The following is a 6000-nucleotide window of genomic DNA, read 5'->3' on the forward strand; positions in this document are numbered from 1 at the left end:
GCAGTTGTTCAGTTGTTAATACATTTACAGCCTATTGTAAATTATTAGCTGATTCAGCAAATGTTGCTCCTCCTTTATGTCCAAATCTCTTCATGGTGCTTCTTTTATCACTATGACTGCTTGAAAGAGATCATATAAAACTGCTATAAAAAATATCAAATAACACATTATACATGCGCTTAGAGTAATTCTACACATTTACACATATACGTGTGTTTTTATGAAAATTACACTCAGAAAATAGTGTTGAATTCTCAAAGACCAGTGCTGTTTGTAACAGAAAAATTTGGTGGTGAACAATTTAAGAAGTACACAATGTTTAACTTTGGATTCATCTGACAAGAACACCTTCCATATTTCATGTGTCCCTACCTGGCTGTGTTACTTCTGTTACACTGACATTACATCACACAGCTTGACGTCCCAAATTAGGTCACTGCTTAGGGCGGTTGGTTGTTGTAGATATTTTTTATGGGTATCAGGGTAAATGGGGCTGAATTCCTATGCAAGGACAAACTGTCATGTTGAGCGGTGCAACAGTTTTTCAGTTTTGTATTTATGAGCTTTTACTGTTAATATTCTTGTACAACACTATGAAGTTTGTAGTTTAGTTACAATGTGACAAAATGTGAAAGAGTTCATGACTCCTGACTTTTTTTTTTGTTTTTTTGCAAGGCACGTTAGTTAAATAACTGAAATTTTGTTTGCCACATAAATTGCACCAAATTCTTACCTACTTTAAACTGAGATGAAATCCTATGAGGTGATTTCTGTTGAGCTGGATTTGATTTCTGATTCTTTCTTTCAAAAAACCTTTAAAACCATCTAGCTCTTTCATTTGTACACCACTTTCTACACATTGAAGCAACTTGGTTGATTTGTTGGCCTGATAAAAACCAACCACTTGTTCTACTTCGCCCAGAGAGCCTGGGCTCTTGGCTATTAAGAAACAATTGCTTCCTGGGGGTGTGGCCTCTGTTTTGAAGTTTACCCAATCGCTAATATTTATCTGTGATTTTGCTAGTTTGACAATAAAAAGCTTACCGAAAATTTCTTGTGTCATAAACAACCATCCTCCACTGCGAAAAGAGACGCGTCAAGCCAAACGAGGCAGCTGTTGATGTTAATTCAATATTTGAAGGTGAACGGACCGAACAGCTTCGGTCACTTCCTCTGCCAGCGTCGCTAAAAGTACCGACAGACTACAATTCTAAAACGGTGCAGAAAATCAAAGCTGTGTCATCATTCACAACTTCTGTTCACTGCCTTGTCTGAACGAAAGCCAGCCGGGCTAATCCTAGTGAATGGGAACATTATTCCAAACTGAGTGACATTCGGTGCACTGATTTGCATTAACGGGGCACTACTATGTAAAATAAACTTTTTTGAGCTTTGCATCATGTTAGAATGTTATTCCTTCATCAAAAACATACCTGGAGTGTAGCCTTGATTCGTTCATGTGATATTGTGATGACTTCCTGAAGGCAGAGTTTAGAAAGATCAGAGTTTATAAAGAGACAGCCCCAATTTCATGACATTAGATTAGGAAGTCAAATTTCTTTTTAGTAATATTTTATATGTACAGCACTTTTCTAACAACTGAAGTTAACATTACTTGATTATGCTATAAATGGCACTATGTGGCAGGACAACACATAATAGTGTGTCCTGTTTACTTTGAAATATGGGAAAAGAAGCAGTGAAATGTAACATTTGAATCAAGGTTTTAAATCTGAATTAATTCAAAATCCTACTGAAACGAGCTCAAAGTGCAACTAAAACTCTCCAAACCCCCCCCCCTCCCCCGCCCCCCCCCAAAAAACCCCATCAGCTTTGGGTAAAGTTTGGTTTTTGATATCATTATGTAAGTATTTTGTATTGTTTGTGTGTGTGTGGGTGTGTGTGTGTTTGATAGGGCCTTTTTCATTCCAGAAGTAAAGTTTCCCCTATTCTTACATGTTAGATACTTCAAAAATGTAATCTGTGGAAACGGTGAAGGTTCTGCTTTTCTTCTCAGAGTAATGTGATCAAAGCCGTGTTTTGGCTGCTTTAAATGAGCCACGCTGGCAGGCATTTTCCTCTTGATGTGAAACCTTACGGATAAATCAAAGGATGCAATTGAGTACAGCATTCGCATTCTGACTGTTTAGCTCTTATCACGCCACACTATTCCAGATCTGATGCTGATAGACTATTTTAATTCTTATCATAATAGACTATTTCATGCACCGATGCCTTTTTACTCCCATTCAGCTGTGATGAGGTATAATTGGTTCGTTATGCACATATTCTCAGATTGCCTATCAGTACGGCGGACAGAATTTTATTGTGTTTCCTCTTGTTGCCTTTCTCTTTTCTTTTGTGCTCGCTCTTCTGTCGGAACGGCAGCGCCGGCCCACTTCTGCGGCGCCACGTCTTCGAACGCACTCGTTCCTGCCCACGGACACAGACGGGCGCACGTACGGCGAAGGTTAATAGTCGCTGCAGTGGCGACAATCACCGATAATTGTTCACTGGAGCACAACAGCTGTCTCCTCTAATCTTAAACTGAAAGTCAGCACATGCTCACTTGCAGGGAGACGATGTCTTTTTGGCTTTCTGTTGATGAATCTGTCAGCCAGTAATTGCTCGCTCGGTGCTTAAGGTGCATAGAAATTACCGAAAGTATTAAAGATCCAAACAGAGTTAAGAGAACTAAGGCTGCTCCGTCACCTCATGTTTGAAATGCGTTTTGCTTTTCTACTTGGGCAAAACGATACCTGACGACGACTGGAGGTGAATAACTTAATAGATCGAATTTGGCAATTACGGCCTCAGAACCAGAACTGTCCGGGTCAAAAAATTAATTGTCTTGGTTTTACTGTTACAGCATCGATGTTTTAAAACCTTGTTTCATTATTCTCTCCTTCATATCTTGCGTTGACGTACTTGTCTGTCACTTAAAGTGGCGTTTTGATGTGTGCCATTTATAAAAGCTGACAACAAATTGGGCCAAGCTGATTTGATTTCATTGGGCTGCGTCATTTTTGATAAAGTAAAGCTTGTTTCATCCTGCATTGTAATTGTTCTTGGACTTTTCTCTTTAACTGATAAAAAGACAAAATTAGAGATCGATCAAGGAGGCTGTGAAAAACTTAATGGCAACATTGAAATGAGTCTCTGCTAAGCTGCACCATAGCAGAGAGCAGTGCGTACATCAGGGTGTTTGACAGCGGTAGGACCCTCCTCCTGGCTCTGATTGATTGTTTCCAGTCAGCACTAGGAAAAGGCAGAGGACCTTATTATTATTATTTTTTTTGGACAGATTTAATGTCTCACTCTAATGTCATGACAGTGTGAATTTCAGCAAATATGTAACATATTTTTTAATAAGTTACATAAACCATCTTTGTGTCACTTTGTGTGTGGCAAGTTTATTTAGCTTTAGAGAGAGAACTTTGACCATTTTTACTAACCTGATTACATGTTCACGAAGCACTTCGTACCAATCAAACAGTCACAAAAAATATCTTGTTCCTTAAAAAAACAAAACTTTTTTTAATAGAAAGTTGACTACATCTCCTAAGGTGTATTTAACAAAAAAAAAAAAAAATCACAGGGGAATTATTCTCATCATTTCACACATGCTATCCCCTTTGGATGCATAGTCGCTATGTCACTAAACATCAGGCGCCGTCAAACTGCGCCCGGGCTGAGGAACAATCATAACTCACAGCGAACCACGAGCCCCAGCGTCGGCCCGCCTGTGTGAGTGGGATATGTCAAAATGTGTTATGTTAGTCACTGCCCTTCTGACAGCTCATGTCAATAGGTGGGTGATACAGCTGTCATCATATTGTGGTGTGAATGAGCCTTGGCTCTGCCGCGCGAGCGTGCGCGAGAGCAGGAGTGTGTTTGTGTCTGCGGTCCCAGACGGAAGCCCAGAGGACAGATGGTGAGTTCAGACGCAGACTGACACACCGTAACCAAGCGATTACACACTCAATGACTCCCCCCCCCACCCCCGACGCGAGGGGAGGAACGGGGAGAAGGCAGAGGAAGACGAGGGGGGAAAACAGACACGAGGATGAGTTATATGGGGTTGGAGATCAACGCGAAGAAAGAGCGGGACATCTGTGGAGGAGAGGAGAGTTAGGGAGAGTGGAAGTGATAGGAGCTGTGTTTCCATTACAAATGTGCGCAAATATTTGTCGCTACTCGAGTAATGTTGAAAATACACAATTTTGCAGTTAAATAAGAAATGAAATTTAAATCACACGTGAAAAAGCTTGTTCACATAGTAAGTCAATAAAAATCATGAAAGTGACCATTGTAAAAAATTACATGAGACGTTGTCATAATTCATCCACGGCGCTAGCGCTCACCATTTATCAGCCAATCAGAGGATCTTATTCTGGAGCAACAAGCCCCGCCTACTTAGAAGCTGCTGCGTATGCAGCTCTTTGGTGAAACTGTAGTCGGCCATTTTAACCCTTGTATGTCGAAATGGGGTCCAACTGACCCCACACACGTAAAACCTGTATCATTTTCTATAGACCTATACGTTTGCCTCAGTCCTCGCACACACAAGGGTTAAGAAGCTGTGGATTCAACATGTTGGAATGACGCACAACGTTTTAAGAACTGTGATGCTGTGAGAGCTCTGGAGGAGCCAGCTGCACATCGTCTTTGAAGAAACCAAAAAAAAACGATTATCCTGCTACTTCCTGTCTTTTTCATCATTTCCACCAGTAGTAACATCAGGCTACTGATCACATGACTCTTGTGATGCAAAGAAGATGTTTCCGTTCCAGGTTTGTGAAATATGTTTAAGTCAAAACCAAGACATCCTAGCTTGAAAACTTTATATCATTAAACGTGTTTTTTTTAAAGCTAATTTATTTTTATACTTTAAATTTGTGCAATTTTATGATTAATGGAAATGCGCCTACTGTGTCGCTAGCTGCTTTTTCATTACAAATGCACACAAAACTGTAGTTTTTCCACTGATGTCAAAAAGACACAATTTCGCAATTACTTTTTATTTAATGTCTCCATTAAATAAGAAATGCAGTTAAAATCACGTGACTAAGTTTGTTCACGTGATAACTGATTGAAAGACATGCCATCATCCTTCCTGTCGTCTTCTTTGTCGTTTCCGCCAGTAGTAACATCTGGCTGTTGATGTTAATGAAGACAATAAATGCGTCAATAGCCTCGATAGCTCAGGTGTCAAAGATATGCTCTTTGATCGACAGCAGTTTGGTGAAACACATCTATTTATATACGGCTGGAAAACCACCTCATGCTAGCACAAAAACTTTTTACCAAAAAACTTGAGTTTGTCCATTAAGCAAATTTATTTTCGTCCTTTCAGTTTGCGCAGTTTTGCAGTCAACGGACAAACGCAACTACTGAAAGACTGGAACTGGAAGGTTTGAAGAAGAGACGGCGAAAGAGAGAGAGGAGATAGAATGATGAATGAAAGGCAAGAAAGGTCTTCAGGGAGAAGGGATTACATGATAGCCAATTAGAGAGAAGGATGTTGGAAAATCCCCAGATGAAAGTGATACGTGATTGGTTCAGGGTTTATTATGCTCACTGAACTATCATCTCCTCTTTAACACACTCAGATGCACACACACGAAAACTCATAAACAGCCACAGATTAGATTTGGTATTCCTGAGCTGCTGCTGCTGCTGCTGTTGTTGTTGTTGTGATTGGCTCGTGATGCCGTGACACCGCTGCCTTCATTAAAGACATGATTTCCTGTAATGTGGCATGCTTGATGAAACGAGAGCAGTCGAGGGAAAAGAAACCTCGTTTTTGGAGGAGAGATAGAAAAAAAGGTGGCCCTCAAGTATTGCTGTTTACAGCAATCACCCCAGTAGAAGCCAACTCCCTCCACCACCCCCGGCCACGGACTCACACACCAAACTCTCGCCGTCACCACCGCCCAGGACTAGCACTGCCCAGGTCAGGTCAGGCGGGATCATGGGAATCTGTTCCTGTGGCCCTTC

The sequence above is a fragment of the Poecilia mexicana genome, unplaced genomic scaffold, assembly GCF_051168715.1.
Source record: "Poecilia mexicana isolate PSO_F unplaced genomic scaffold, ASM5116871v1 scaffold_2, whole genome shotgun sequence".
Taxonomy (NCBI): Eukaryota; Metazoa; Chordata; class Actinopteri; order Cyprinodontiformes; family Poeciliidae; genus Poecilia; species Poecilia mexicana.